Raw genomic sequence first — 14,214 nt, 5'->3', positions numbered from 1 at the left:
AAGCATTCAATAAATGTTTGTTGAATTTTTTCGATTTTTTAAAGTGATAGTTTCCACCATGCCTTCCTCCATTATTGCTGCCCCTGGTAATTACAGCGGACGTGTCCTGAGCACTATTGAGGACCCATCACATATGTCTGCTCAGACTTCCTGCAGCCCTGAGGCAGTACTTGGGGTGTTTGGCTCCTACACATCTCTCTGGGTGTACCACTGTCAAAGTCTTGACTGCTCTGCCCAGGTCTTTTCAGGGTTGGGTTTGTAACAAGTAACCTTGGTGAATGGGTGTCCCTCCAGGTTAAGTAAGAATGAGCTTGCTCACTACCTGCTGAGAAAGGTGGGTCCTGTGTTCCCCAGCGGCAGGTAGACCTGCCGTACGTGTGCCATCCACCCAGACCATGGCCCTGTCCCCACTGCCCTTAGGGCTTGGGCCCAGGGGAGCTCACATGTGCTGATGTTCATGCTGCCTACCATGCTGCAAGCAACGAAGTCCTTCACCTCTGACTCAGGCTTGTGTCTTCGGCCAGGATCCGTGAAGCAGTAACATGAGCCCTAACTTGTTGGAAGCACTCAGAGTCGCAGATGAAGAACGGCCTGACCTCTGCTTTCAGTCTCTTCCTCGGGTCAGTGTGCCCTCTACACTCTCACCTGGATTCTCCTAAATAAAATGACTGTCTCATTCCACTCCAAATCCTCAAGAAAGTCCCATTTTCCTGCACCAAAATCCAAGTCCCTTAAGCCGGCACTGAAGGCCTCCCTGCTCCGGTCTCCAGCCACCACACCCGCTGGCATCTGTGTGGTCTCTGCCTTGTCACAAGAGCCTGTTCCCCAGACAAGCTGTGCCTCCTCATCCCTTGCCTTTCTTCCTCTACAGCTCCCCCCAGGCGAAGTTGTCCTTGACCTTCAGGTGTTCCCTCGACACCATGCCATCTGCTGCGTAGCAGCAATACTCGCGATACTCTGCCCCACTGCTGTCCAGACCTCTGTTCTCAGCCCGAGTAGGGCTGGCCTCTGGCCTAGCCTGGAAACATCCAAAGTCAGCTCATCTAGCACTTAGTATGCTCTTTATTCATTTTATTTTGTAGGCTTGAACCCCTTCTACTCACGAAGTTCTCCCTGTTTGACAGGCTCTAACAGGCTTTTGTTTGACCGGAACCCAGCCCAGGCCTGCAGCTCCTAGTACTCACATGAACATTGATTGGTGACATGCAGCCTTATATTGCCACCACTTGGGAATGAGGCCTGGAGCAGCCGGACTTTCGTTTCAGGAAGTTGTACTTGCATTTCCCCGACCAGCCTCAGCTTCCAGAGGTCAAAGGACCGGATTAATCGTTCTGGCTTCCTAACGCCTCGTCAGGACATCTGCCAGTGCCCATCACATAATCCATACTGGAGGTGCCACAGAAGCATCCTGGGACACACAGCCAGAGCTATGGCAGGCACGGGCTGTGCTATAAGTGAACCCACTCTTAGTCTACGAAGATTTTATGTAAAACACAGGATGACTGAGACAGTCACAAAGTCAACTCCATCCAGGACTCTCAGACTGTACCCTCACTCTCCAGGCTCCCAAGTTGTCGCAGTGGCAACCAATGACATGCATTTTGGTTTAAAGAGAGGGCTGAATTGTAAAAAGAACCACACAGGCTTCTGTTTATCTCTGAGCTGTGGCAAACTGAGCTCTTAGTCAAGTCTCTGCCTGTCTGCTCCACAACGTCCCCATCTGTAGGATGTTCAGATGGATCAGATATTCTGTGGCATCAGATACCCCTCCCAACATGGAGGTGCTGACTCGATATTGTGGGTAATGGAATTTTTCTCTCCAGGTGAAAACCAGGCCTAGACAAATGCTCAGTCCTGGAAATGAGGACAGTCCCGTCATGCATTCCCACCCAAGTGTCTGTCTGCCCTTGGAGCAGTTCCTTCTCCACAGCAAATTAAAGGCCTATGCACCTATTGGGCCCTGGAAGAAAGCTCAGGGAGGAGAGGGGCAGCAATTCCAGCTCTGTGACCAAGAAGCTGATGCCACCAGTAGCTCATCAGGTAAATGGCACATCCATTTGGAAACTACCCGATCTAGCTCCGAGCCATACATTGGAGGTTCTTGGCCAAAGTACCAATCAGAACCATTTCCAAACCCCAGGTGCATGCCCAGAGGTTCTGACTCAGCTGGCCTGGGGAGCGTTGGGCACCTGGGTTTTATAAAGAAGCCCAAGCTGATGCTGTCGTGCACTTGGCAGGAACAGCCACATGACTTTGGGTCCTGCCATCTTCTCCAAGGCTGGAGACTCCTGAAGGTCTCCTGAGGGAGCACGGAAAAGCTCATTTTGAAAGGCTAACATTGGTGTCAGCATGGGTTCACTGGTGCAGGTTGGGGGAGGGGGCTTGTGGGAACTCTGTTCTTCCCACTCAATTTTGCTCAAACTGCTCTACAAGATAAAGATTTAAAAAGAAAATGCAGGGAAGGGGCAGCCCAACCATCACAGGGTCAGTGACCAGCTACATCCAAGGGCCGCGGTTCTGTATAGATCAGCCAGATGACTCTTCCTGAACACGTTTGTTCTCAGATTGTGTCCTGCTTGGACTTTGTGGAAGCTGCCTATTGTTGGTGAGCAGAAGTCTCAACTCCTTAGCCAGGCACTTTACAGTTCTGGACTCAAACCATCTATCCAGGCTTAGACTCAATAACGAGGAACCCAAACAGACTGAGGCCTTAAAGGTCATCTGCACCGGATTGCAAGTTCCATGAGGGCAGGGGTATGTCTTATTCACCACCATGACTCAGAACATGACCGGATTCCCAAGATTAGGGACCTTAATCTTTGGGTCTGACTCAAGATAAGTGCCCACAATCTGCCCCCCCCTCTCTTCCCCTCCCTCCCTTTCCCTCAGGGCGTGGACATTTTCAGGATGCCTCAGCCCGCCACCTCACCTCTGAGCTCACAGGCATTGACTTGTGCTCAGCTCTGTGCTGCGTCACTTTGAATTCCAGGACTGCTTTGTGCCAGTTTATTGTCCCATCCAGACCCAGAGCTGAAGCCTCAAGCACCATTAGGGTTGCCGGGCACTCCAGGCCCACTGTGGGCATCAGGACCGGTGTTCCTGCTGGCGGAGCCCTGTGCAGTTCTTACTGCGCTTAAGTGTGCTCAAGTTCAACTCACTTGAATGTAGAGCTACATGCACCACCAAAGATGGAGCTCCTGAACCCAGGGAATGAGAGGGATGTGCCTAAGAAACTTCACCCCCTTAACATGGCCTGCTCCTCTGCTCTGAGACAGTATCCGCTGAAGTATTTAAGAGCCTGGGCTCTACAGCCAACTATTCTGGATTTGAAATCCAGCCCGCCACTTCCATGGGCAAGTTGCTTAGTATATGCCTCAGTGTTTTCATCTGTCAAATGGGGCCATCAATATTCCCTACTTTATAGGGTTGAGGTAAAGATTTTAAAAGTCAGTATATGTCAAATGCTTAGAAATATATGTCATATAGTGTTTGCTCAATTAATGTTTTATCATTACTATCATTATTGTTATTAGTGCAATCCACAGGGAAGAGCCCAGAACTCTGGAAAACCATCCCAGGCTCCGATGATGGGACAATAAACTGGGTTTGGAGCCTCAAGTCCTTAACATGCCCTTAACCACTCAATAAGAATTAATCACTTCTTTTCTTCCCTGTGCTTCCATTTCCTCGGGAAACTGAGGCCCAACAAGGTCATGGAGCTAGGCCACTTATGGAGGAAGTGGAGGGGCCTGGATCAAGCCCAGAGCGAGCACAAGAGTGAGCAGCTTTGCTCATGCTGTGCCCATGGACCTTGGACACAGCTTGACAGGGTGAGCGTAGGGATGCCCTCAGCCTTCTTCACCAAGAGGAGGGCAGTCCACTCCTGAGCACTGTGCTTAGAGTCAGGGGCGTGCAGTTGTCGAATATGATGTACACCTTGAAGCTCAAGTAGGCCAGTCTTCCGTTTGACTAATAGGAACTGCGGGCCCAAGAGGCTCAAGACAGGATCTCATGTCCAGATGCTATCTTGTTGGTGTTTGGATGGCTTTGCTGGATGGAAGAACCAGGAGCATAGAATGGTCTATGCAGAAGAATGGAAACTTCTTCAAAGTCGGGGACTTGGGCTTTTCTGTCTTTGGTGCCAGCTCTCGGGTCCTACTCCAGGGCACTATTCATCGGGGGCATTCAATAAATGCTTCCTGAGCGTCCTGTTGTGTCTTCCCCAAGCAGAGCATCAGTGGAATGTGTGTCACATGCCAGGGATGGTATCAGGTATCTTCACATATGAGATCTCATTTAATTTTCAACATATTCTTAGGACCTCATTATAATCTCCATTTTATAGAGAAAACAGGCTCAGTGATGCCAGCCTTGTCCACTGTGTACAAGTGGGAAGTGGTAGGGGGTCCTGCTCATCCGTATGGAGCTGTGGAGAGACTGAGGAGTGATGCTGACAGCACTGACCTGCAGGAGGAGGAGCCCAGGTAGAAAGATGGGGTGGTGAGCCCTGAGGGAGCGGTGGGGAGGAGGCCACCCAGCTCCAGGCCCAGTGTACACTGGCCTCTTCGGAGGCTGATAAGCCCTCTGTCTAGCCTCTACTTGAACTTTTTTGTTGGGCTCTCCGGCCCTGCCACCAGAAGGGAGCAGGTGTGAAAAGTGCTCTCAGTATCCCCATTCTTCCTTGGTCCCTTCTGGATTCTGAAATTGACTTCCTGGTTCACAGATGGCAACTTCTCATTTTGAAAACCAGAATTCTAGTTACTCAAAAGTTCTTTCTCTTGAAACATTTAAATCAGGACTGTAACAAACTTTCTGCAAAGTGCTAAATAGTAAATGTTTTAGGGTTTGCAGGCCACACAGTTTCCATCACAACCTCCAGCCATTGTAGCAGGAAAGCAACCAGAGCACATGTACAAATGTGGGCGTGGCTGTGTGCCAATAAAACTTTATTTACAAAAACAGGTGGTGGACCAGATTTGGCTGGTGGGCTGTGGTTTGCTGTTTCTTGCTTTAGACAAATCATAAGGCTCCAGAAAACTCTGGAAGAGCTTAGATCAATGCTTGTGAAAAAATCTGTCATCAGGTACAGACTGAATGTAACCACTAATTTGGTGTGCAAGTGCACATGTGAAAAATATTAAATTGTTTGGAATAATTTTTCAAAGTAAACAAGGTCCAAATTGGCTCATTTATACAAATGTAAAATGTCTGCCTTAGATCTACAAACACTGACTCATACAAAGTCCAGCCCTACGACTCCTTGGTGGTGTGACCTTGAGAAAGTTTCTTAGCCTCTTGGAGCACCATTCCCTTATAGAGACAATTAACCAAGGTGTAATAGGGTAGCACTTAAGCAAGGAATTAGGAATCGCAGGACTCCGAGTTCAATCCCTGTGCAGCCACCTGCTAACTGCTTAACCTTGAACAATTCTGTATCTGTGTATCTTAGATTCCTCACCTACAAAATGCAGTAGTGGGTTGCAAGGATGAAACAGGACAATATGTGTAGAGCACTTTGCACAGTGTCTAGAAAGTGCTACGTGCTATTATTATTCAATACAGTTGTGTGCGGAGGACCCGGGTTCGATTCCCGGCCAGGGCACACAGGAGAAGCGCCCATTTGCTTCTCCACCCCTCCGCCGCGCTTTCCTCTCTGTCTCTCTCGTCCCCTCCCGCAGCCAAGGCTCCATTGGAGCAAAGATGGCCCGGGCGCTGGGGATGGCTCTGTGGCCTCTGCCCCAGGCGCTAGAGTGGCTCTGGTCGCAACATGGCGACGCCCAGGATGGGCAGAGCATCGCCCCCTGGTGGGCAGAGCGTCGCCCCTGGTGGGCGTGCCGGGTGGATCCCGGTCGGGCGCATGCGGGAGTCTGTCTGACTGTCTCTCCCTGTTTCCAGCTTCAGAAAAATGAAAAAAAAAAAAAAAATACAGTTGTTAATGCATTTATTAGAGTGCCTAGTGCAGTGATGGGCAATCTTTTGAGCCTCGTGTGTCAAAATTCGCCAAAAAACCAAGCATAACTCGAGTGGTGTGTCACTTTGAGAAAAAAACCATAATTTTGCGATATTTATAGCTTAAATAACAAAAATGTATAATTGTAATATATAACTGTATTTAATAAACCAAAAACTAATTATTTAACTTACCTGCTTAGTGACTTCTTTGTTCATCTATCAGTTGGTTTCTTTTGTTGGTCTTGATATTATTTAACTTGTGTGGGGTGCCGTGAACTAAGATAAGTGAGGGGGAGGGGGAGTTCTTTAACCTGCCTATTAGTGACTTTTTTGTTGCTGAATTTCATTGGCTAAATCTTCAATTGAAGGTTGGTATTTTGTATACTTCAAGCCCAAGCAAGCGCTACTGACTTCATCTGTCAATCTGTTTCTTTTGTTGGTTTTGATATTATTTAACGCTGAGAATAAGGTCTCACAAAAGTACGTAGAGGGAAAAATTGTGAGTAAAGCCATTGCTGTATTTTTCAGGGTGCTAAAAGTGTCTGGTAATTGGTTCCAGGCACTCCAAATTTCCTGTTTGTAGTGGCACTCCTCTTGATTCTCCAAGCGGCACCTTTCCAGATTCTCAAGCTTTGACCTCAAGTCGACAAACACTTGAGCCCAGATGCTGTCTTGAAATTCTGCAAGTTGCATCTTATGTAAATTAAGATGGCTGCCGCTATTTCTAATGGCGGGAAACGACACCTATAGCACAGGCCCTCGCCTCTCCCAGTCTCCCCCTCACTTATCTCAGTAATGATGGTCAATTAGAAATCCCCGACACCCCAGAACAGTAGATTGGATGATGGTTGCTGCGGTTATGTGGTTGCTGGTAATGGCGATCACAGGGCCCCAGAGATGCGTCCCCCGCGGCATTCCGCTGCTCCCTGCTCTGCCGGGGGAAGTGAGGTCAAAGATCCCCTAACGGCCTAACTGGAAGTCCCAGAACTAGATGCTCTGTGCCGGAGTTCTGTTGTTTTGGCCTACAGACCTCCGGCACAGTGTCTATACTACAGCAAATGTTTTATCCTCGGCTTCTGCACCTGGTCGTGCAGGAGCTGAGGATGAAATGTTCTTCTCGGTATGCGGCCCCATACTTCTCTGGTATGTGGCCGCGTGTCATTGAAAATGACTACGTGTGTCAGTGCTGACACGTGTGTCATAGGTTCGCCATCATGGGCCTAGTGCATAGTAACTGTCGGTGAATATTTCTCCCTTCTTTGGAGGAAATAAGAACGGGTCAAGAAGTTTCTGGATGTGTCCAAGGATTCCTCAGGTTGGGAAGGTTGGAATGAACCTTATTGCTGAGAGAGAACACCACAGGACTGTACTCTCTTAAAATATATGTGTGAAAAAGGAGAATTTACCTATAGAACATCATATATCAGATTGTATTGCTAAGTTGATAGGTATTTCTAAACACCAGTGAGGGGAATCGGGTGGCATTGACCCAGAGGTACAGGTAGTGGGTAAAGTCTAGAGACAGAGTTTGGTCCGGCTTGCAGTCCAGTAGCTCATGGGCACCAGGCGCTGAAAGAGCAGGGCCTGTCTGGACGCCCCACTGCTGGTTCCCGCTGACCTCGGAGGCTGATCCTTCTTGGTCTCCTCTAGTGGACCCTCCACCTCTCCCATCCTTTTCAAGCTGGGGTCCCCCAGAGCGCTGACCTTGTGCATTTAATCTTTTGTGCCTAACCTCACTGCTTTTATAATCCTACCCACTCTTACCATTTTAAATATCATTTATCTACAAATTTATATCTCTGACCAATTTGTTGTAGACCCAACAGTTTAAAGCTAGATACAGATCTCATTGTCTACTCAGCACCTCCACTAGCATGGCTATTGGGCATCTCCACTTGCATGGCTATTGGGCATCTCAAACTTAATCCCTAAACTGAGCTCCTTGATCTCACCCTAAACCCCCTACCCCCCCCCCCCCAAACCTGTCCATTTCAGGCAACGGCAACTTGATTGCAGCCAAGTGAAGAAAGCCTCAGGGACTGAGAGGTCAAAGACAATGAGGTTTGAGCATTGATCTGATTTAGCGACATGGAGGCCATCAATGACTTTGGCAAGGGCAGTTATGGTGGAATGGTAGAAGATGAAAAGCCATGGTGTTATCCTGGCTCTTCTTTTTCTCCCACACCGCACATCCAGTCTTATGAGCAAATCCCGTTGGTTTGACCTTCAGAATAGAATATATCCAGAATCTGACCACTTCTCACCGCCTCTACTGTGGCCTCACCATTTCAAGCCACTATCCTCTGTCCCAAAGACTGTTTTAGCAACTTGCTAATGGGTGTCCCTGTGATAGCATTGCCCCTGTAGTCTCTTCTTAACACATCAGCCGGAGTGATGCTGTTAAAATCTGCATTAGATTATGTTACTCCTCTGGTCAAAATTTTCTAATGCTTTCCCATCTCACTCAAAGTGAAAGCCAAAGTCCTCCTGTAGCCTATAAGACCCTGCACCTTTTGGCAGTGGTAGGATTCAAATAATTTAACAACCAGTCCTCTGTCCTAATGACTAAGTATAAAAAACAATATACCGAAAACTAGTTTATTATTTCATGCGTTTGATACTTAAATAGGAATAGTAAAAGAAATACACAAAACTATATTATGTTGAGTTTTAAAATGTTAATGAAAAAATATTAAATAATACCTGACAAAAAAACAATAAAACTGTCATTTAAGATATATCCATATTACTTCTTTTTATTATTATTATTATTATTTTTATTTTTTAGTGAGAGGAAAGGAGGCAGAAACAAACTCCCACATGCTCCCTGACCAGGATCCACCCGGCAAGCCCACTAGAGGGCGATGCTCTGCCCACCTAGGGCCCTTGCTCTGTTTCAACTGAAGCCATCCACAGAGCCTGGGACCAACTTGCTCTAATTGAGCCATGGCTGTAGGAAGGGAGGAGAAGAGAAAGAGAGAGAAGTGAGAGGGGAAAGGGTGGAGAAGCAGATGAGTCCTTCTCCTGTGTGCCCTAACAGGGAACCGAACCAGGGACATCCACACTGGGCTGACAGTCTACCACTGAACCAACTGGCCAGGGCCTCCATATTGCTTCTTGATTGGCATCCTCACTTGCAATTTTTTCACCTATGGACAGAATGAACATTACTATGGGCGCTTAGAATAACATACAGATGAATGTTAAAAAAGAGTAAGGGATGTAAATTTGTGATTTCCAGGTGCCCACCTTAGAGAGAACCGTGATTACAAGTACCATTCTAACAACCAGTTCGCCAAACTCAACAAAAAAATCAGGTATCAGTTCTACCGGACCAGTGCAAACCAACTGAATCCCACCACTGCATACACAGCAGTCCCTGTTGGTCTGGTTCACAGCTGGGCCTGGCATGATGCCCAGCACAGAGGTGCTCAAAAATACTTGGTGTTTTTTTTGTTTGTTTGTTTGTTTTGTATTTTTCTGAAGCTGGAAACGGGGAGGCAGTCAGACAGACTCCCGCATGCGCCCGACCAGGATCCACCCGGCACACCCACCAGGGGCGACGCTCTGCCCACCAGGGTGTGATGCTTTGCCCATCCGGGGCGTCGCTCTATCGCGACCAGAGCCACTCTAGTGCCTGGGGCAGAGGCCAAGGAGCCATCCCCAGTGCCCGGGCCATCTTTTGCTCCAATGGAGCCTCGGCTGCGGGAGGGGAAGAGAGAGACAGAGAGGAAGGAGAGGGGGAGGGGTGGAGAAGCAGATGGTCGCCTCTCCTGTGTGCCCTGGCCGGGAATCGAACCCGGGACTTCCGCACGCCAGGCCGACGCTCTGCCACTGAGCCAACTGGCCAGGGCCAAAAATACTTGTGTTTTGATGAAATGAATGGATGGCCCCTCTGGCTGGAAATGCCGAGGCAATGTGCAGAGGGAAGAGTGAGGTGACTGGCAAGCCCAGAGTGCATGTCCACGGAGCAGAAATGGAGGACACCAGCTTCTCTCACCACCTGGGGCTCCCATCCCTTCCCCCACAGCCCGCTCCCCAGGAGTAAGTGCACCTGTTAGGGGCTCCCACAGTACCCTGTCCTCCTTTTGTCATACCACTTACCTCTCCTCCTCCTTAAGGGCTTATCTGCGGGCTGACCTGCTGGGGTCTGTCCCCAGTATCATCAGGGCAGAGACTGTCTTTTCTCCTCTGCAGGTACCTGGCCTAAGCTTGTGCCCCAAGACAGGCAAGGGAAGAGGTGAGCAAGACCCTTTAGAATATGAATCCTAGTATCTCATAGTTTACCCCCCAGAATCTGCCCCTGGTTATTAAGAAGCTAGGAGATATACCCGAGGGTAGAAGTACACTGAAATGGTGGGTAGGAGAAAGCACCTCACACCTTAAAGCAGTGGTCCTCAAACTCAGCCACACAACAGGATTACTAGGAGATCCTTTTTTAATTGAATTGATTGGGGTAACACTGGTTAACATAGTTATACAGGTTTCAGGAGCCCAATTCTACAGCACATCTCCATACACCATGTTGTGTGCTCATTCCTCCAAGTCAGTTATCGTCCATCACCATTTATCCCCCCATCCTTCCTCCACTTCCCCCACTATTGTCTGTGTCTATGGGGGGGGGGGTTGTCCTTTTTTGTTTTTTTTTTTTTCTATCCCTATTAGGAGATCCTTCAAAACTTTCAGAGTCTGAGCCCTACACTAGATCAATTAGATCTCAGTTCCTGTACATGCCTTGCCCGGGTAAACCCAGGGATTCAAACTGCCGACCTCAGCATTCTAGGTCGACACTTTATCCACTGCGCACCACAGGCCCATCATGTGACTATTTTTGATGACCTCTATTTCACTAAGAGGGGACCTGCCTTCATGTTTATAGAAACATTCCCTTCTATGACACATTGTGGTCTTCATACTTTTCTCACTTGTGTGAGTCTTTCTATAATGGCACTGACCCTGCCCCGGCTGTGGTCTCCACTCCGGCCAGTGACTGGGCCAGTGCTCGTCTCCCATGTCCCCCTCTGCTTTCTGGCTTCTCGCAGTTCTGCATGCAAGACCTGGGGAGCTGCTTGAATTTGTAGTTAAATGTGAAGACAGGAGTTATTTGCGGCTATGGTATTGACAAAAATGTGCCTCTGAGAAGGTCTCAGGATGTATCCTGATTAAGTTCAAGGTCTGCTATATCCCTGTGCAGCAGTGCAGAGTGGCTTCTCCAGGGTTCTATTTTTCCTTTTCCTTGTAAGTAAGATTTGTTGTTGCTTCTTCACATTTCATGCTAACGTTATTTCCTATTTTTTTTAATATTGTGTTTTCTAACTTGTTTGATTACATAAATGGTATTCATTTTTAATCCTCTTGCTTCACTGAATTTTTATTAATTGTAATAATGACTGAATGAATAACTTATGAATACATCATGTTGTTTTTCTTTTCAATTGTTTTGATACTTATTTTTCTTATTTTGGTTCCATGCTTACTAGGTTGGCTTGAATTCTTAAATCATTTAATTTTATGAAATCGACTCCAGTATTTCCATGTTGCCAGTTGGCTTAGAAAAAAACACTCTTTCTCATGAAGCAGTATGTTTTATTTCTATTTTTACATATTTCTATTAGGATTAGGTGCGGAATTTTTAGGCTGTAATATAGATGATCATTTTCCCTTTTTTATTTATCCACGAGTATAGTGTATTATGTGCACAAATCTCCATAGGTTGAATTGCCCTTGCATTCCATGAAAACCACACTTGATCATTGCAGATGTGTGTATCAATATGTTACAGATTTATAGTCTCTAATATTGTATTCCATATGTTCATCTTATAGTCATAAATGATAGATACTGAGCTATAGTTTTCTTTCCTTATCAAAATTTATTATTGGTGTTATGTTTGCTTCATAGAATATAAGTAATTACATATTTCTGTTTCTGGAACACTATATAACAGAAAATTTGCTTGTTTTCTGAAAATTTAAAAGAATTTGCAGATTTCTTTATGTATGCCCCATCTTCATGGGGTGCTTTAATTTTTAAAAGTTTTTAATGTAGGGTAACAACCATGACTCCATTTCTCTTCCCTGAGCCTGAAACTGGTCTCCTCTACCCTCCCCCACACCTATTCTTTTTGAAGACTTGAGAAGCAATAACAAAATCCTTCCTATTTCAATCTGCACTTGGTTCTCATTTTCTGTAAACAGGCATTTCTCACGTTCTTTGAAAAGGTGTTTCACAGAAGAAATGCAACGGTCACTAAATACCCGAAAAGATGTTTAACATCATGAGTAGCCAAAAAATGCAGATGTGGACCACAGCCAGATTGCATGTCATTGATCACTTTGGCAAAAGTAAAAAGGATAAAAGCTTCCTGTGTTGCTGAGAGAGTGGGGAGTGTGCATTCTCAGACACTTGGCTGGAGCCTAACACATAACACTTTGGGAAAGACAATTTGGAGTGTCACATAACATAAAACGGGCACATGTCTGAAACTCAAGCTCACCCCCCTTGAAAGTCATTCTGTGCCAACAGAATGGCGCGTATACAGAGAAACGTGTGTAAGGGTGTCCACCAGGCCCTTGAAGTGGTGAAATATCCATGTGAGGGGACCACTGACATTAAACTACACCAATACAAAATAAGGGCTCATGGATGCGAGAAAAGAACAAGGCAAATCTATACCCACTGACCAGGAATGATACCTAGGACACTAAGTTTAAAGAAATGAGGGGGTGGGGGAAGGTTGAAGAATATGATTTTGATTTTTAAAAAGTGTTATATATGCAAATGTAAAGGACTAAGGAAATATTCTGAGAGGAGATACACCAACCATGCTACTTTCATAATAAAAACCAATAAAATTTTTAAAGAAGTTAATAATGAGACCTCTTTGTTATAAAACCTCCGAAGCGTACAAGAAAGCACGGTGTGCAGGGACAGCTGCTGAGCCCAGAAAGACAAGCAAAAGTAATGTTGTTAAATATTAATATTGTCACCTTTTAAAACATTTATGGGTGACAAGTTTTTTTCTAAACTGTTATTTCGGCCCTTCTCATATCTCTATTTCAGGATATCTCTTGTTTGCAGAATATTATTCAAGTCTGATTTTAACTGAATCTGATACTCTGTACTTATTAATGCTATTAATGTTCACTATTATTATTTATTGTCATCATGCTCCCACTTTGATTCGAGTCACATTAGTTTAGAGATTCTGCTTTTTATTTCTTTGCTCTTTTTTGTGCTCTAGAGTCAGGCACGGTGAACAGGTCTCAGTGGCCCCGGAAACAGCTCCTCGCAGGTAGAACCGTCCCTGCTTTCTTGTCTACACTGTTCCTGGTAAATGACCTCCTGGGGGCACATTAGCATAAAGGCTCAGAGTACGTGATGCTAAGTCTTTTATGTTTAAAATCATGGCCAACTGTCTCCCCTGTCCTGGATTAGAATAGGTATTGAGAGGATGACCCCACTTTGTTATGAGGAGGGGCGAGAGAGGAGTGAACAGGAAAGCAGAGTGACATTGGCCGGTGGGCGCGGAGGTGGGGGCTTCGCCACGCATGGTGGGGCTGGGTCTCCATCTCCTTCCAGTTGTAATGCAGACTCTCTGAGCCTTATGTGATTTACACCTAGGATGAGAGGTCAAGTAGAACCCTGACTTATGTTTCATCATAGCTCATGTCACGAACCGTTGTGTTTCCTGTCCCATCTCATTTCTGTAGTTAAGAGTGTACCTTCTGCTGGGAAAGCCCAGACTCTCACTGTCTGGGAAGAAGGAATAACGGCCCCCTGGCCTCACTTCACCCAAATGGGGCATTGTCCTCCTCTTTGGTTTAAATTCTCCGTCACTGAGGGGACACATCTGGTACAGGCTGGCCCCCCTCTGTTCAAGGACCACGCACCCATGCACGCAGCCCTCCGTCCCCTCTCTTCCCACAAGGAGGGAAGCGCTGGCCCAGGTTCGTCCCTCTTGCCCCCCTCATCTCTCAGTTGAGCATGCTTGTCTCCAGAGATCTGGGTTTGGGTTTAGAGGGAGGAAGAGTCTCTCTTGGATTAAATCACATTATTAAATCCATTTTGCCAAAGGACTGTGCTCTGGAGTCCCAGGCCCACCCAAGGGAGTAAGGGGTGCTGTCCTGCTTTCCTGTTGCCAATGTCTCTGTCAAGGACACTGACTGAGGAGGTATGGCTAGACCAAAGCCAAGTTCAGGGACTTCTGGGGATCCTGCCTGCACAACCATATGATGACCTCCAAACTGACCACAAACACCT

This window comes from Saccopteryx leptura, chromosome 1, assembly GCF_036850995.1.
Source record: "Saccopteryx leptura isolate mSacLep1 chromosome 1, mSacLep1_pri_phased_curated, whole genome shotgun sequence".
NCBI classification, from domain to species: Eukaryota; Metazoa; Chordata; class Mammalia; order Chiroptera; family Emballonuridae; genus Saccopteryx; species Saccopteryx leptura.
This window is presented reverse-complemented; position numbering follows the sequence as displayed.